The sequence below is a fragment of the Myripristis murdjan genome, chromosome 10, assembly GCF_902150065.1.
Source record: "Myripristis murdjan chromosome 10, fMyrMur1.1, whole genome shotgun sequence".
NCBI classification, from domain to species: Eukaryota; Metazoa; Chordata; class Actinopteri; order Holocentriformes; family Holocentridae; genus Myripristis; species Myripristis murdjan.
Genome location: NC_043989.1, coordinates 4252287 through 4270545, shown reverse-complemented (window position 1 = coordinate 4270545; position 18259 = coordinate 4252287). Strand labels below are relative to the sequence as shown.

Here is an 18259-nt window from a genome sequence, read left to right as displayed (position 1 = left end):
TCTATCCATCCCGGTCAGAGCAGGTGCCACTTTTCTCCAAAACTGTGCATCTCATTTTAAAATGCCACTGCAAAAATACAGAAAACAGGCCAAGATTGGTGCATTTGCCTCCGAACAGATACAAGATATCGGCCCGGTTTCAGACGAAAAGAGGCAAACCGAAGCTGCAGAGGCTGCCGACTGTTTCCACAGACGACAGCCACGGTGTTTTTCAGGACCAGTGAGTAAAACGGGGGGGAGATAGCTGCTTGAAGGCGCTCTGGCCGAGCGAGCAGGCAGCACGGCTCAAGACAGGTGCTTTGCAGATGTCAGGATGTGAGGCCTTTTTCCCCCTTTCTTCTGTTTCAAGCCAATGAGCAACATGATTTAGGCAGCGTAAACACACAGGCACGGGCTAATTTTCTATGAGGGTTTCCCATCATTCAAGTCATTTAGGCCTGTCAGTAATAATGACGCGAAACAATGAGGCTGTGTACCCCGGCTCCCTGTTTACAAGTGTGGGGAGAGAGAGAATGACAGAGAGAGGGAGCGAGAGAGAGAGAGATGCCACATGTTGAACAATGTGATTTAGTGTTGTTTCCAAGCAACATCCATAAACAGGAACAGACAAACGTTGCAGCACAATCAAACTGTAATTTCTTATTTACGTCTGAATTCTGACATACGGGACACGTTAGCCTCCTCACGTCTCAATCTCATGATTCAACGATTAATAATTATCTGGCTGTGGCTGTTTACTTCCACGACGCCCCTCAAGGTTTATTAAAAAAGAGAAAAAAAAAAAGAAAAAAAACGTGTCCGGAGCTGCTCTGAAGTACACAAACGACGCAGCACACAGGCCCCCGCATTCATACGGGCCAGGTTTATGAGCCGGTCTGTGAAGGCGATCAACAAGCCAGTGTTTCCCGCTGCGTGTTTGCCCGTACGCGCCATGAAAAAAAAAAAAAAAAAAAAAAAAAAAGCCACAAAGGCAAACAGGGCGAGCGAAAGAGCCAGTTTGTTTGTAAACGTGAAGGCATTCCGAGATCGGAGCCAGCAGTCCACTAACGACCCCCCCCCACCCCCACCACCACCCCCTCACACACACACACACACACACACACACCACCTCGATACCCCCAAACCCGCCCAAAAAACCCAGCCGCCACCCCCTGAAGCTGGGCCCCCTGCTCTCCCAGGAGGGAAAAAGAGGAGGAGAAGAGGAAGAAAAAAAAAAAACTGCAAATGCACAGAAATGAAATGTGGGGGGTGGGTGGCGCAGGAGGAGGAGGAGGAGGAGGAGGAGGAGGAGGAGGAGTGCTGACTTGTAGGAGCCCGAATAAATTATGGATCTTTTTCTTTTTTTTTTTTTTTCTGTTTTATTGCGATGCAGACTTTATTTTTCATTCCCTTCATAAATTATGTCAGCGATCACTTAAATATATGGAGGGGGGCTAAGCTGATGCATTGCAGCGGCTGCTCGCTGGTGAAGTGGGCGAGCCTGGAGTTCCTGCTGGTGGCAGGCGGCCAGTCGTAAAGAGGCAGAGCAAATGAAATGCACCCAAAAAAAAAAAAAAAAAAAAAAAAAAAAAAGTCAAGAGCCTCTCAGTTTGGAGACAGGTTAAAAACTGCTGATTTAAGATGACCAAAAAGTCAAAGTCAGCCTGATAAGCGAGCGGGAGAGGGGGAATTCTGATGACCAAGCACATAACAGCAAATATAATATATACGGTTCATTTTTTTCCACTGACAAACACTGACATCTGTGAAAAAAAAAAAAAAAAAAAAAAACCACCTCTAAATATTCACTGCCGATTTGTTTTCAGTCTTTATTGATGCAGTGGAGAGTTTGTTAGGCGGACTCGCTGTTTTTCAGCAACACCCTGCCTCTAATTTACACAAGCACCGACACGCACGACTGTTCGGGCTGAGCAGCTCCACTGGGACAGGCAGGGGGATCAAACGCCTTGCTCAAGGGCACACTGGTGGTAGTTTTCCTCAAGGTCAGGCTCATCCAGGTCACGCTACCTTATTTTATCTTTGGTTTATTTGTTGTGTTATGTCCTTTGACTAACTTTTTTTATGGCCTGAAGGCTGAAGTCAAATGATGTTTCACTAGCGGACAATAAAGAGCTACTCTATTCTACTCTATTCTATTCGGCTCTATGTCACTAAGAGACATTTGTTGTGCAGCCATAAAAAGCAAAAAGAAGAAAAACACATAACACACATCTAATACTAAATGACAAGTGCAAAGTACACGGAGATTCACAATAGTAAAGATCTCAGCTTCATCACAAAAAAATCTCCTCATTCATGGTTAAAATCTTATTTTTTTTTTTAAACAAGGTAAAAAAAATATGCCAGTGGGATGAAATAATCCCACTTGTTTCCAATGCAGTGTGGCTTGTTTCAGTATAGATATGCTGAAACAAGGCAGAATAAGGCAGAGCAGCTCACTAGTATCAAGAAAATGACACGTGATCCATTAAAAATCTGGAACGAAGTTGATTAGCATTAGAAACAAGTTTTGATTATCTCATCCCAATGAAAGATTTATTATACCTTGTTTGAAGAAAAACAAGATTTGAAGACAGAACACAAGACTAAACCACTTGTTAAGACGGAGATGCACTGCAAAAACGCAAAATCTTACCAAGATTATTTGTCTTATTTCAAGTCAAAAATATCTTATTTCAAGTCAAAAATATCTTATTTCTAGTCAAAATATCTCATTACACTTAAAATAAGACATGATCACCTCAGAAGCAAATTGTTTGTAGACAATTTTCACTTGTTTCAAGAGAAATTTGCTTGAAACAAGTGAAAATTTGCTTGTTTCATTGGCAAAATTTGCCAGTGGAAAAAGTGAAAATTCACTTGAAATAAGTGAAAATTAGCTAGAAACAAGAAACAAATTTTGCCAATGAAACAAGCAAATTTTCACTTGAAACAAGAGACAATTGTCTAAAAACAAGTTACTTCTGAGGTGATCATGTCTTATTTTAAGTGTAATGAGATATTTTGACTAGAAATAAGACATTTTTGACTTGAAATAAGATAAATAATCTTGGTAAGATTTTGAGTTTTTGCAGTGATCATGCAGTACGTGATGAGGTTGACCCTGTCCAGGCCGCTCCACGCTCGCCCCGCAGATTCAATCCAGCAACCCTCCGGCCTCCGGCTCACCTCCTCATCTTCAAGCTGCCCCGCTCTGATGCCTTCATACACACTTTATTGTCCATGCAGACCAAAAGGCTCAAGGCTCTGTGTTGAGTTCGAAAGCAGACCATCCCCTTGCCAACACCACCAGCGGAAATGTCCGGAATCCCTGTGTCAGTCATTCCACCTTAATAAGATGTCAGCAGAGCTGCCTGAACCGCAGAGCGCCTTAATGGGTCGCTGGAAAAGCGATAGATACACAATTGGCCTGATGGAGCTCCCACCACATCCCTGTTTCCACACATTCCTCCCACGACGACTTTCCCCTGGTGGTTCCCAAACCTCTGTGCGATGGATGCTATGTCTCAAACACACACACATACACACACACACACATAAATGGAGACAAACACTCAAAGGAAGATGGAAGCACATGCACACAACAAAAGGACAAACTGAAGGAAAGATCACGCAGGCGATTTATCATTCTCTTTCAAGATTGCCGACCATGAGATGCAGATGGGGATGGGTGTATGTGTACGTGTGTGTGTGTGTGTGTGTGTGTGTGTTTTGGGAGTCGGGGGGGTTGACGCTGTCAGAATACCATAATGATACGTTTTCTGGAGGTTGGCAGTCATGTTTAGCTCAGCTTGCTCTCCACTGGTCATTTCATTAGCGCAGGAAAAGTCATTTGGGCCTCCGCTTGATCTGCGAGTGGCCTCGGCTCGCTTTTCCAAAAAGAGAGGGAGTGGGAGAGATATGAAGAAACACAGAGACGAGAGGAGGGGATGACTGGCAGAAACACTGACGTCATGGTAAGCGAGATTTATACACTACCATGATGCTGCTATTGCAAAAGACTGAATTCGGCCCTTTGAAATTTATAAACGTTTGATACTTTCACCAAGCTGGAATTTCATTTCAACGTCAACACCAGAGCGGCACATTTATGTTATTTGTTCTCACTGCATGGCTGAATATGGAGCTGTTTAATTAACTCATGCTGACGTTGAAGCGACATAATGCTTGCGGCTAAAATAAAGCACAGCAACTCTTCTGTGACATTTCTTCCTTGCCATGGTTTTGTAGCGATTATATATATATATATATATATATATATATATAAACCTTTTTCCATAGCAGGATTGATCCCTGTAATACAGGAATCTTTTGGAGGAACCAGGTACCCTTACTCTTGTTTCCACTAGAGGACCTTGACCCTCTTTGGTCCCTTTAACACCAAAGAGGTTCCAGGGCTGGTTCAGAGCCGGTGCCTGACTTAGCACCGGTTCTTTGTTTTTCCACCGCCCAAGCACCGGCCAAACCGGTTCCAAACCAGTTCCAGGCAAGCACCAACTTCGAGCTGGGCTGAACAGGGGCCAGAGAAAGAACTGATGATGTGAACCACCACGTCATTGGTGGGCGGGGTTACAGACCCAAACGGGAACAGCGAACGCTATGAACCGCCATTTGTAAAACAAAAATCAGCTGGTGGCATTCTCAGCAAATAAAAAGCAGTATGGATGCTAAAACCAAGCAGCAGTGGGAGGAGGAGACCCAGTGCTTTCTGGCCATGTGGGCTTCATCCGAAGTCCAAAACAAGTTGGAAGGAGCCGCTCGAACAAAGCCGTTGTTCGAGAAAATTCAACGAGAGATGGCTGCTGCCGGCTACGACCGGACCCTGGACCAGCACGTGATCACGTTTTACGCTGACGTCATGACGTGGGTCTGACTCGGCTCCGCTTGGCTCTTGGCCGATGGAAAAGCAAACCGGATCTTTGCTGGAAGCACCGGCTCTAGCACCAGCACCGAACTAGCACCAGGTTCTCTTTGGTGGAAAAGGGGCATTTACGGCCAGAAGCCCCCAAACAGTCCCTGCAACCAAGGCAGAGTTCTCTGAGTTCCTGGAGGCCGTCAAGGCGGGGTTTTAGTGCTGAACATCCCTGATTGTTGACAAAGCTGTGGCGGGCTTTCATTTTAGGGATACTGGATATCAAAGTGAAAAGACATCACTCCCCAAAGGTTCATCAAATTTGACCCAGCTGTGTTCGAGGTATTGAGCATAAAGCTTAGGGCCCAGCTGGCCTGGTGGTGGCAATCAGGCTTGTATTCAAAATGCTGCATCTGAGTGTCACGATCCATCATCCAAAACAAGCAGAAGAGGCTCAGATCTCACACTGGATGGACGGGGGAAGCCCTGTCCACAGTCCCTTCCCCTGTCTTCGATCATGAGGGACAGATATTAAAAGATCATTTTATCAAGAGATTGTTCCTCTAATAACTGAGAGCGTTGGCCCTGGAACTTTTTGCTTGAAAGAGATAACATTTCTAGATATTAGATATTGATGGCGTTTTGTGACAACACTACAAGAGCGATGAAGACAGCGAGTTCTTCTGTGAGGAAAGATTTCGGTCAGTGAAGCCGTTTTAATCAGGTTATGACATGAGGGCTGGCACGTGCACGTCTCATTTCCCCCCTCAGGGCTGCAGGCCTTCGCTCGCCTCCCCTGATTCCAGCCATTAGGCTGCCACAACACGAAAGCCTGCGTACAACTGCAGCCTTTATGCTTTATTGGTCATTACACTGCACTTCCCTCTATAGCTGCAACTACACCCTGTAATCATACTGCTTGAATGCACACCGCTATACGATGTCGGATGTATAGATGTAGGGTGACATGTATAGTCTACTGCCCTCGGTGTGTTGCGCTGTACGTGAGCTCCTGTTGTCTTTGTGAGATAATAAAATGAAACTTCAATGTTGATCCCCAGGAGGAAATAAGGCTGCCGTGCCAACAAACAGTAATAGGATACAGCAAAGAAAAACAGAAAGGGAATGAGAACAGAGCAAAATGAGGGTTACATAAACACAACTGGAAATTTCCAGCACTAGAACGTGTGAAGGAGACGAATGTGTGAATGAAAGCACGAAGGGGTGTGGATTACAGAATTATGAGGCTAAGAAACACGACTGAAACGTATTTATAACCAAAAGAGTGAAACACACACACACACACACACACATGCGCACACACAATGTACAGTTACCACCATGTCAAATTCAAAATTTCCATAGCTTTCTGTGACTAAAATGTTGAATTTCCATGATCTATATAATTAAATAAGCTAGATATAGTTGTTTTGGAGACATTCATTAATTATTAATGAGATGCTGATGGTTGGCCCCGCCCTCCTTCCTGGCATTAACAATGGCCGCTTCACCAGGCTGCTAAATCACGGGGCGGGCTGATGCAAATTTAGGACTCTCCAGCCCGGCTGTGACGAAAAAAGCTGGGGCCAATTCTGATTGGCTCGTTTCTCTGGTGACATCATTCCTCACAGAGAAGCTCGCTTGAACAGCAAAAAGTGCCATCTTCTAACATCATTTTAAAAACATCCAGACTTGAAATATTCATGTCAAAAGGAAAAGAACTATTTTCTGTGATAGCCCTCCCTCGTTTAGTTAAATGACTTAACCCTTTATAGGGCACTCATTGAAATACTTTGAAATTAAAAAAAATAAATAAAATAAAAATAAAAACAACCCTAGACTATTATTAGTGAACATGACATGACTTTATTACTTTTATAAAATTTTTCTAAAATTTTCATTTTCCTATAGAAAATCAAAGCCAATGAGATTGGTCAAATGCCACAATCATGTGACCTGGGATGTAGAGCGATCTTTGCTGATTGGCTGGGTGAAGACCAAATGATTATTGAACTAACTGAGACAGGGGATGGGCCTGATATGTAAAATTTTTTAAATGACCAAAAATAGTCACTTGCCCGATAAAGGGTTAAGGAATCTCACACACACACACACACACACACAGAAATGTAGATAAACACACATGTAGCCAAAAGTATGCAGTGACGTACACGCACATCCTACATGCTAAGAGCAAAATAATTATGCAGATCTATATTTTTCCCCGCAGCATTTCCCCAGAGGAGGTAAGAGGGGTGCAAAGCCATGAGACAACCTGTTCAGGGGGACGAAAATAAACCCTGCTCGAGAGGCGGGCGGCGAGGGGAGGAAAAAAAAAAAAAAAAAAAAAAAAAAGCTTGCGACTGCTGGCAGTGCATACCAGCGTTCTCAGGTCAAATCTGTCTGGTGTACTTTTCGCTTCCTACTCCAACAAAGGCGCTCAGTGAGTGTATCAGACGGCCTTAATGAAGGGCTTGTTAGCCGGGCTACCGGCTGCAGATCCACTCGGCCCGGAGTGTGTGTTTACTATCAATCCGCCCCTGTGTCTACAGCGGGCTACACACACACACACACACACACACACACACACACACCCTCACACACAAACGGCCACATTTACAGGAGTGAGCCCCGACCACCCCCTTCCACCCTCCCTTACATGCATGCGCACACACACACACACATACACACACTACACTTGCCGGGACACGTACATAACACCGTATATAAGCATGCACGAGCACGCACACACACACACACACACACACACGTAACACATTGCACTTGCAGGGACACGTACGTAACACAGTATGTAAGCATGCTCTCACACACACACACACACAAAACACATTACAGAGTTAAGCTTAACCACACACACACACACACACACACATGCACAGGTACGAACCTGTAAACAAATGTAAACACATGTATAGGCACATAAACGCGTGTAAACATATATGCATGCTCGTTTAACAGTGCACACACACACACATTATCCAAATATACACGCACATGCAAAGAGAGCAAACACACACACATAAATGTTGCACACACACACACACACACACCTCACACTCCTTGCCTGGGGGGCCTTCTTATAATCAAGCTGACATCTAGTGCCAGTGATGATATTGGCTCTAAGAGGAGCTCTTAAGCAAACGGCAAAATATTGACTCCCTCCGCTTTCAGTCCCCGTCCCCACCCCCCCCCCTCCACCCCCGCCACCCCCCCTCCCCGCCCCGCCAACCCCTCAGTGGAAAAAAAAATAAGGCCGTGCTGCATCCAATTTTCGGAGAGGAAATTAAATAATATATAAATCAAACGACGTCGGGGGTGCAGAGCCCAAAGTCTCAACCAGAAATAAAATGTTTCATCCTCCAAAAAGGCAAAGAGGAAGTGTCTGCAGTGACAGGCCTCTGCCAAGAGAAACAAGGCCTGACCACAGCTCCATGTGAAACCTATTTAAGATTACAAGGCGAAGGGAGAGAGAGCGAGCGAGAGAGAGAGAGAGAGAGAGAGAGAGAGAGGTTAAGAGTGAGAGGTTAAGTTAAGCATGGGGGGGGTTGAGTCACGTGGGGGAAAAGGGGGGGAGAACGGAAACATGGCACATGATCATAAATAGCAAAGAGGAGTGTGTGTGTGTGTGTGTGTGTGTGTGTGTGTGTGTGTGTGCAGGGTTTTGGCTCGCGGCTGCAGCACTCGGCAGAGGAATTCAGATTCCATAGAAAACACTGGCTTGATGACGAAAGTGGGATCACATGGCCTGTTCCTCACCGGGCGCCGCGGCTCAGATCATGGAGACGGACGAAGACATGAGACGCACCGAATCCAGTCATATCCAAACAGCACTGGATTTTTTTTTTTTTTTTTTTTTCGGAAAACAGAATTTTCTGCAAAAAGAGCGTTTTTGGTGTGTGACCTGCAAGAGGGAAGCTCACTTCATTTCTGCTTTATTGCTTTTAGATTTATTTCACCATTTTCCACTGGGCAGCACCTATTTAGCTAGCTTTCTAAAGTACATTTTTTTTATTATTATTATTTATTCTTCTTTTATGCATCTTCTGTATTATATTGTATTGGTGTACATCACCCAGTAACTACACTGCAAAAACGCAAAATCTTACCAAGATTATTTGTCTTATTTCAAGTCAAAATATCTCATTATACTTAAAATAAGACATGATCACCTCAGAAGTAACTTGTTTTTAGACAATTGTCTCTTGTTTCAAGTGAAAATTTGCTTGTTTCATTGGCAAAATTTGCCAGTGGAAAAAGTGAAAATTCACTTGAAATAAGGGAAAATTAGCTCGAAACAAGAAACAAATTTTGCCAATGAAACAAGCAAATTTTCACTTGAAACAAGAGACAGTTGTCTAAAAACAAGTTACTTCTGAGGTGATCATGTCTTATTTTAAGTGTAATGAGATATTTTGACTAGGGATAAGACATTTTTGACTTGAAATAAGACAAATAATCTTAAGATTTTGAGTTTTTGCAGTGTAACCACCTGGGAAACACACTTCATAAATAAAGTTTTCCTCTCTTACTAAAGAGCTGTGCGGTATAAAGAGATAAGCCTTTTACCTGTGATAGTCACAGGATGCTGAGATGAAATCACAGTAAAGGCGCGTTTGTCTGCAACTTCCTTAGCTCCGCCCATCGAAACCGGGCTCAGCCAATGGGATGAGCCCTGTGACCCCGCCTCCGATGAAATGTTTGCACAGCTAGAGGTCCGGTCTGCTGGCCGATAGCGCATGAAGGCCGCTGTTGTGTTGCAGGGTCTTGATGCTGTGACACTAATGGCTCACCTTGAGACGTGAGGGGAAAGCTGAGGTATGGATTCCCGCCCCCGCCCTCCCCCTCGCCTCCTCCTCCTCCTCCTCCTCCTCCCGTGTTGCAGGACTCCCAAATAACGTGCATCGCGCCACGGGGGGACGACGGTTTCATCTCGCTGATCGTGTCTCAGGTCTGTACCAGCCTCGTGTTTTGGAAAGAACAATGTGGGATAGCACCTGTGTCGGCGCTACAGAGTGTTAAGGGGCGTGTGTGTGTGTGTGTGTGTGTGTGTGTGTGTGTGTTGGGGCGGTGTAGCAGGGCTTCGCTTTTAAGGGCATATTTGTCCTCGCCCCTTAATCAGTCGAATGAAAGCTCCACATTCTCTCCGGACCTGGGAAGGCAGGGAGGGATGGCATATTTACCAAACACACCCACACTGGAGTGACCCGGAGACTTGGCTCAGTGTGTGTGTATACGTATGTACGTGTGTGTGTGTGTGTGTGTGTGTGTAAATGTCAAGGTAAGTAACGCTCCACCTGTGTGATGTGCTCCACTGAAATCTTGTTCTTCCCGGCTGCTCTGTCTTGCACGCACACACACACACACACACACACACACACACACACACAGCCGACGTTCATGCACATTCAACACACACACACACACACACACCATCCAGAGCAAATCAACACCTCTCAATTTCAGCTGTTACGATTTAACACGGTGAACACACTCCAGTTGAATTCTGAATCGCAGGCTGAACCCGATCGGTCCCGGCGGGTCCCGACGGGATGGGTCGGCTCAGCTTCGGGACTCCAGGTTTGTCAAAACTTTTCCCGTTTTGTCGAGGAGTTTCCTTAAGATATAAATACAAACAATCTCATTAATAATAATAGTAATAATAATAAAAGAAATATCAGGTTAGATGGTCGCCGCCTATTCAGCTTGTGAAAAGCCGATCAACTGCAAAAATGACTGTAAGGATTCATTTTTTTTCCTGTTTTTTTTTTTTTTTTTCCAGATTCAGGCTCAGACAACGCAGGTGCTGTTTGGACTCGACGTGTTCAGAAAAATAAAATATAGGGTTGGGTCCAAAACTTCCAGGCCCAATCAAAACTCCAGGCACAAGAAAAAAAAAAAAAAAAAAAAAAGAAATCGTCGCAGCTTCCCCTTGTGCAGATTCATTATTACCGCAAAAAAAAAGGGACATCCATCTTACAAAGTCGTTTCATGCAGTGTTGAGTTTTCTTTAAAAAAGTGCGGAAAGAGAGTCTGGTTCGATCGTCTTGTTTGAAAAAAAAAAAAAAAACACCGAAGCCAAATGATATTTCCTCGATGATAATCCTCTGCCGGGACCTTTTTCAAGCCGGTGTCTGAGCCGATTTTCCTCAAGGCGAGTGAATCTACACTGAAAACAAACGAGACCGTGTCATCTCCCTCGGCATGTTTTTTCACTTAAAAAAAAAAAAAAAAAAAGATTCGATACAAGATGAGATCATTTCTGTGAGGACGGCGGCGGTGAAGCTGCTGCAGAGGAGAGCGACTGTCCAAGACAAAAGGTGCCATGTGATCCTTGGCGGTTTTTGAGGTGTGGAGAAAAAAAAACAAAACAAACAAAAAAAAAAAGACGACAACCTTTCTTCCTGTTCAGTTGTGTTGTTAGCACATGTGCTCAGAGCTTTTCATCCGACGGCCAATAAGTGCCGCTTTCGAAATATGGCGCACCATAAAAAAGTTAATTAGCTGTACCGTGAGCCGCGCTGAAGCGAGGAGGAAAACGCCGCCGGCTTCGTGAAACATCAAAAAGCCGAGCCACAACGAGAAACGCGGGACGGGTCTTTTCAGGAAATTAGCGCCGCCCGACTTGTGATTGTTCTTGGGTGTCGTCTAACGCCGGCTGTGTTTCATGCTTTCATCAGAGGGTGAAAACAATGACATGAAGGCTGGAGATGTTTTAATGAAGCATGACAGCGTCCACGTCTCTGTTGAGCAGCGACACTGAAGCTTCACCCGCTCAGGCCAAACGTCATTCTATAGATGCATCATTTATTTTTTAACAAAACCAAAAATTCCCCCTTCATGCAAGAGTTTTTGTGTCTTGAGTAAATGATTTTTTTTTTTTTTTTGAGGTGCTGTTCCTTCACTGCAAAAACTCAAAATCTAACCAAGATTATTTGTCTTATTTCAAGTCAAAATGTCTTGTTTCTAGTCAAAATATCTCATTACACTCTAACGTCTCCACCCGGGAGTGCAGAAAAGACGACGCCAGGGGACAAAGAAAAGACATTTATACTGAATAATGTTCACGATACAGCGCTGCAAAAACTCAAAATCTGTTTAATTTCAAGTCAAAAATGTCTTATTTCTAGTCAAATGATCTCATTACACTTCAAATAAGACATGATCACCTCAGAAGTAACTTGGTTTTAGACAATTTTCACTTGTTCCACTGGCAAATTTTGCAAATGAAACAAGCATTTTGTCTAAAAACAAGTTATTTCTGAGGTGATCATGTCTTATTTGAAGTGTAATGAGACATTTTGACTAGAAATAAGACAAATATTCTTGGTAAGATTTTGAGTTGTTGCAGTGTTCCGCTGAGCTTTTCAAATTCAATAAAAAATGCTTTTTATGAGACTAAAAACCAGCTCATGTGTGTCCCTGTGTCCGTGCATCTGTGCATGTGTGTGTGCATGTGTGTGTGTGTGTGTGTGTGTGTGCTTCTTTCTTAGACACGAGGCCAAAGTCTGCAGTCGTTTGCTTTTTTCCTGCAGGTTGCTCTCACGTCTCTGTTCTAGTGCCCTCTCTTTCTCCTCGGCCTCCATTTGGCTTCCTCCTCCTCCTCCTCCTCCTCCTCTCTCTCTCTCTCTCTCTCTCTGCCCTTCCTCACCTTTTCACCCAACCTTTTCTTGTTCAATTTCCCTTTTCTCTCTCTTTCTGCTCTTACCACTCGCATGTTGCCTCCCCGCCCTGCCAAAGGAAACACTCCGACGGCTCGTGTTTCCCAGGAAAAATTTAATTTGCGCTCGCCGTGTTCTTGGACACGAACCACAGCTTCGGGCTTTACATACGAATATGAAACGTAAAATGAGGGCAGACTGGAGGCGTTCCTCTTTGGCCTTGTGCGCGACCTTGTTTTGTTTCGACGTTTATTGAAGCCGGCGTGTCACGTCGGGGCCAGGCGTCTTGTTCTGCGGTGACAACAGGACAGGAAACAGGACGAGAGGCAAAAGGCTGGAGGTGTTTGACGGCGGCGTGGTGGCGTGGCGTGGCGGAGGTGTGAACGGCTCTCCCTCGCAGGCTTTGTCGAGCTGTCGACTGCTTTCCGGCGGCGTGACCGCATCTGTGGTCAGCCACACACAAAATAAAAACACACACGTACAAGAGAAGGGATTAAACCGCACGAGAGTCGCTGCCAGCCTCAGCCCTCGCATTCCGCCGAGGCCGGATTGTTTATTTGCTCATTACTGATCATTTTTTTTTCCTGAACACGTTCGAGGGCCTCTGGACGGACGCCACAGATCGGCGTCTTGCCTCATACGTTGTTTAATGTCAGCGCTATTCAAACAGCAACAGGTTTGTTGATGCATTTTTTCGCGCCTGGTGTCCTTGGTGATAAAAATCTTTGCAACAACAAATACCGGGTCGTAAATCAGAGAGGCGGCGCGGAGGAGAGCCAGAAGAGGAACAGCCACAACCACAACAGGTGTTAAGAGGAAACCATTTGTCTTCCTGTGAGGCTGGCGGTGTGTGTGTGTGTGTGTGAGTGTCTGTCTGTCATTACACACAGCCCGATCGGTGACTCAACTCTATTTTCGTGTCCTTTAATTGTTGCAAACAGTCCTCCAGGAGTCCAGCGCGGGTCTGTCTTAAAACGTGAAGCCTAATTATAACTCAAAAATGATTCTTGCGTCCTTTAACTGCAGTGAACCAGCGTCCGACAATTTAAAACTTTGCGAAATAACAACTCGACGGGCCAACTTTGTTGAGGGGAAAGTGAAGAGATGCTCGGTAATCTAGGAACGGGGAGTTGTGAGCGTCACAGGCGGAGCGCTGACGTCAAGGTTGCGTGATTTGTACGTCCTGCGTTGGAACAGGCTTGCTTCTGCCAGTGTGAACAAAAAAAAAAAAAAAAAAAAAAAGTTGAGAAAACAATTGCGCCAGTGGTTTTGAATGGCCGTCAGCCAAGCGTCTCAGACACCTGGGCTAGGACCAAGCAGCGCTCCCCCCCCCCCCCCCCCCCCCCCCTCCCCCCCCCCCCCCCCCCCCCCCCCCCCCGTCGGAGGGAACAGACTGAGGCAGCACAGAGATGTTCTGATAGGACTCCCACGCACAGAGAGAGAGAGAGGGAGAGAGAGAGGGAGAGAGAGAGAGAGAGAGAGAGAGAGAGAGAGACAGGTGCTGAGGCATCTTGGGATTTCTCGGGAGGATGATCACCCCGGCTCTCTCTCTCTCCCCGTATCGCACGCTGACATCTCGCACTGCAAAAACTCAAAATCTTTCCAAGATTATTTGTCTTATTTCAAGTCAAAAATGTCTTATTTCTAGTCAAAATATCTCATTACACTTAAAATAAGACACGATCACCTCAGAAGTAACTTGTTTTTAGACAATTGTCTCTTGTTTCAAGTGAAAATTTGCTTGAAACAAGTGAAAATTTGCTTGTTTCATTGGCAAAATTTGTTTCTTGTTTCTAGCTAATTTTCACTTATTTCAAGTGAATTTTCACTTTTTCCACTGGCAAATTTTGCCAATGAAACAAGCAAGAAACAAGCAAGTTTAAAAACAATTTACTTCTGAGGTGATCATGTCTTATTTGAAGTGTAATGAGATATTCTGACTAGAAATAAGACATTTTTGACTTGAAATAAGACAAATAATCTTGGTAAGATTTTGCGTTTTTGCAGTGCAACATGTTCAACTTCTCCACGTTCGTCCTCCACGTGTTCATCTGCAAAATGCACGCTTTTGCTTTTTGCAACGTTGTCGTGTTGCTGCTGCCGTGCTTCCAAGAGATTGTCGAGGTAATTCTGAGCCTAAACGTGTCCACACTGCAGAGGGTAGCAAATGTGGGGAAAAACTCATAATGTGCTTTTTGAATCTACACAGACCTCACAGTACTAATGTTTACAAGACTAGACTGTACACTGCAAAAAGTCCAAATCTTACCAAGAGTATTTGTCTTATTTCTAGTCAAAATATCTCATTACACTTAAAATAAGACATGATCAGCTCAGAAATAACTTGTCTTTAGACAATTTAGACAAGCAAATTTTTACTTGTTCACTTGTGTCACAAGTAAAAATTTGCTTGTTCCGTTGGCAGAATATGTTTCTTGTTTCTAGCAAATTTTAACTTGTTTCAAGTAAATTTTCACTTGAAACAGGTGAAAGTTGTCTAAAGACAAGTTATTTCTGAGGTGATCATGTCTTATTTTAAGTGTAATGAGATATTTTGACTAGAAATAAGACATTTTGACTTGAAATAAGACAAATAATCTTGGTAAGATTTGACTTTTTGCAGTGTATTTTTAAAATCCGCATGGACGTCACATCAGTGAGCTTCAAAAGGCTGGTCTACCTTCTTTTAAGGTGCCCAGACAGGACAGCAGCATGCTTGGGAAGGCTGGATTACCCTTTTTTATTATTATTATTACACAGACTGGGCAGTAAGATGCCTGACAGGTCTGGACTATGCTCTTTAATGAGCTTGAGCAGGGCCGTGGAGAGGTTTAAGAAGGTCTGAATGTACTTTTAAATGAAGAGACATCCGCCTGCACTGTCCACAAAAATGTCTATGCTGCCTTCACTTCAAAGCCTAACTTAGTGTGAGAATGTCCAATCAGCCCTCTTCTTCTCTAGAAAATTGCTGACAAAGGAAAATAGTAAGGGGGGGGGGGGGGGGGGGGGGGGGCACCCAGGGATCGGAGAATATATAAACAGGTGTAAAAACTGAGAACGCCAGTCGTCTTCCTGGGTGACCGACTCACCGTTTGTTTCCATTTGAGATCTCGAATGAAAATAAATCAAGAAATCAAGATTCTGCCTGATTCTCAGTCTTGATTTTTGGACTTATTTTATTGGTGTTTTTTTGGTACCAAGTTTAAGAAGTTTTCTGATTTGGACCGAAGTTTTCCACATCAAGATCACCTGTCAATCAAACGGTGTGGGGGCGGGACCTGTGGTGGGATTTTCTGTTTCTTCTCTTTGTCTGTTGGGGTTTTTGTTCTTGACTTCAAACAAACACACACGTCACTTCCTGAGTCTTTTAAAACAGCAAACAGAAAGACATTCGCCAAAGAGAGCAACAAAGTGAATTTTTTTTTTTTCCCCCCACATGAACTTGCCACAAATTACCCCTATGATGGTGGGTTTTTTTCTCAAGCTGATTGCATATTGTCAGGTTTTTTTAGTCATGCCACTTCTTTCTTCTTCTCTCGCCGTGCAGAAATGATGCAAGCTGAACCGAAGTCGTGCAAAGAACGGTCAAAGATCTTTTGCTTGATAGTTTCTCACGTGGCCTTTGCCAAAAAATACCATTTTTATTTCTTAATTGAAAGATTTTGCTCACTTGGTGTTTGTATATTGTCTGAATGAGATGACAATTATCAAGACAGTCGAGAAATATCACATGAAGACGTTCAGGATGACAACAGGTTGATGATATAAAAAGAGTAACCATATGAGAAGTTTATTTTAAGATTTGCGATACTTTTCCAGACCTTTTCCAGATTCAGAATAGGAATAAATTAAAAAATATATACTTGAACACAAAACAAAAAACAAAAGGCCCTGGTGAAACTCAGCTCCTCCACACGGTTAACAGCTAAGAGGGCCTGGATCTGACTCGGCGCATGTGACAGGGTGCAATAAATCCTCCAGGTCTTTTCCTGTCAGGGCTTGATCGTAAATAGGAAGGTAAAAAAAAAAAAAAAAAAATAAAAAAATAACAGAGGAGAAGAGCAGCAGCATCACACCTTCCATCAGCGGTGAGTTAAGCCCTTCGTCTTCGTGACAACGCGGCGCGATTACAGTATCGAATGTTGCTTCTGTTTGGAGGTGATGGCAGAGGTGAGGCGGGAGAGCCGGCAGCAGTTTGGGCTGAGCGAGGTGTGTGTGTGTGTTAGTGTGTGTGTAGGTGTGTGTGTGTGTGTGTGTGTTGTGGGGGGGAGGGTTAAGTGGGAAGGTAAGGGTTGAAAATGCGGAGGAAACCAGGTGTCACTGTGGGCAGGGAGGAAGAGAGGAGGAAGGTTTTAACTAGCTTCTAGCTCCGACCTGACAAAACCGTGTCCGCCGGCCTCCCCCCCAAAAAAACACCCCCCTCCTCCCAAACAAGTCTCAATTCCCAGGAATGCAATTAAAATCAGTGCTTCAGGTAGTCAGGTTGCCAAAACTGAGGCGTCACTCACCCCCCAACACACACACACACACACACACACACACACACACACATAACTCCTCTCTGTATCACCACTCACACTCTCTCTGCATCACAAATCATTCATTACTTCAGATAATGACACTATAAGATCAGATGAAACTTTAATGATCCCCACGGGGAAGCCGCTTTAGCAAGTAGCAGTAAGGATCCAGCGGGGGAAAATTTTTTTAATCTGAATAAGAATGCGGCTCGGGGATTATATAAACATCGGCGACTGACAACTGCGACGGCAGAACGTGTCAAAACTTCACTCGGCGATGTTTCTGATGTCGTAAGAAGCGCCTGTCTGATCGGCGTTGGATCAGAAAGCTCAGCTCGCGACAGAGATGAGATGAGCGCTCCTGGACTTCGTTTTTCTCCACGAGGTTTGTGATCACATGACACAAAGTGACGTGTGTGATGTGAGCGTCTCGGAGGTGATTTGTGATGTAGCCCCTCGCTCGTCCCGCTCGCTCCCTGGCCGCTCTTTCTGCACAAACTACGGCAACGGCACTCTAACATCACTCGGGGTGCAGAAAAGACGACGCCAGGGGACAAAGAAAAGACGTTTATACTAAATAATGTTCAAGACACAGCACTGCGAAAACTCAAAATCTGTTTAATTTCAAGTCAAAATGTCTTATTTCTAGTCAAAATATCTCATTACACTTAAAATAAGACATGATCAGCTCAGAAATAACTTGTTTTTAGACAATTTTCTCCTGTTTCAAGTGAAAATTGGCGTGAAACAAGTGAAAATTTGCTTGTTTCATTGGCAAAATTTGCCAGTGGAAAAAGTGAAAATTCACTTAAAACAAGTGAAAATTAGCTAGAAACAAGTGAAACTTGTCTAAAAACAAGTTACTTCTGAGGTGATCATGTCTTATTTTACGTGTAATGAGATATTTTGACTAGAAATAAGACATTTTGACTTGAAATAAGACAAATAATCTTGGTAAAATTTGGGGGTTTTGCAGTGAGTACATGTTGAACAGGCAGATAAATTAATTACCATGCATTATTTTTTGAGCACAAAAAACATTTGTGAAACCACTTTCAGAGACACACTGCAAAAACACAAAATCTTACCAAGATTATTTGTCTTATTTCAAGTCAAAAATGTCTTATTTCTAGTCAAAATATCTCATTACACTTAAAATAAGACATGATCACCTCGGAAGTAAATTGTTTTTAGACAATTTTCACTTG

General features: G+C 43.9%; 1 protein-coding gene across 1 annotated transcript in view; it reads right to left on the bottom strand.

Annotated features, from left to right (window-relative positions):
- afg2a (AFG2 AAA ATPase homolog A) overlaps window positions 1-18259 on the bottom strand; it is a 138154-nt gene that overhangs the window by 5171 nt on the left and 114724 nt on the right. The window lies entirely within an intron of this gene.